The sequence below is a fragment of the Hibiscus syriacus genome, unplaced genomic scaffold (genome assembly GCF_006381635.1).
Source record: "Hibiscus syriacus cultivar Baekdansim isolate YM2019G1 unplaced genomic scaffold, ASM638163v2 tig00110515_pilon, whole genome shotgun sequence".
In the NCBI taxonomy this organism is placed as follows: domain Eukaryota; kingdom Viridiplantae; phylum Streptophyta; class Magnoliopsida; order Malvales; family Malvaceae; genus Hibiscus; species Hibiscus syriacus.
Window position 1 is genome coordinate 41,812 of NW_024062769.1, and position 1,212 is coordinate 43,023.

Sequence of the window (1,212 nt, forward strand, 5' to 3'; positions counted from 1 at the left end):
ACAAGAGATCGAAATAATTAAGAAAAATTCATGAATTAACATGAATCGCAATGCAAAACAAAACAAGGAAAAGGAATGGATGAAAGATAATTGAAACGATCAATTTTTCCTTTCCTTTTTTTCTTTTTTTTCCCGAATGAAGGGTTTTTTTCGCTGTTCGAAACATTGAACAACTTGTCTTTTTTTGAAATAGTATTTTTTTTCTTTTTTTTCCTGGAACAAGAGTGATACAAGATCCCAAGTATCGGTAAGGGTGTGAAAAGAGAAGAAAAATAAAAAGAAAGGCTTCGGGTTTAATTGAGGTGTAAAACAAAGAAAGGGAAATAGGCTCAAATGTGGTTCACTAGTGTATATGTAAATGGGTAGGCTTTTTGGGAAAAGTGGTTTATCCTAGTGTCCATATCACATTAAAACATTACATTCAATATGTAGTCTTGATATGCATTGTGATTACAAGTTCTAGAACATCCTAATTAGCCCGGCACACACAAGTCAAACAATGAGCAAGAAAGAAAATGTATGCTCGTTAGGCTCAAATCTCACAAGAAAAACTTATATGAATTGACTCAAGTTCATCTCTATTGACAAATGCATGAAATATCAATACTTAACAAAAAATTCACCAGCTATATCAATCACCAATCATGCAAATTAAATTCGATCAAAACATGGTCAAAATCCAAAAGGAAACAAGAGTATAAAGTGAAATTTAAGATTAGCAACCAATGATCCCAACACATCAATATCAGAATATCTCAATTTCAAACAATCAAATAAGTCAAAAAAATTTGACATGCTTATCCTTCCCCTGACTTAGTCCGTTTTGTCCCAAACGTATGTCAAATTTAAAAACAAAGAGAAGGAAAAGGAATACTCCCCAATGTAGTGGCAAAAAAATTTGGACCATTTCTCGATTTGTGCGTGTCATCTTTGCACAGGGGCCATGCTAATCTTTTTTTGGGAAGTCAAAGTCTAGTGGCTCGTAATTTTCAACAGCTTTGCTTGCCAAGAAATCCGATATGACACTTCCCTTTATAGTTGTTTGTCTTACGTACTCGATGTCAAATTCAAATAACAACATCTGCCATCGGGCTTTTCGATGGGAGGATATATGATTTCTCAATCAATGAACTTCTTGCTTAGGTAGTAAATGGCGTTTTCCTTCCTCATGGATTCATCATACTGACCTGGAACACACCCCATTGAATTCTT

The 1,212-nt window shown here is 34.2% G+C and overlaps 1 pseudogene; it reads right to left on the reverse strand.

The window, feature by feature from the left end:
* Nucleotides 1-892: 892 nt before the first annotated feature.
* Nucleotides 893-959, reverse strand: LOC120130163 (annotated as a pseudogene).
* Nucleotides 960-1,212: the final 253 nt, after the last annotated feature.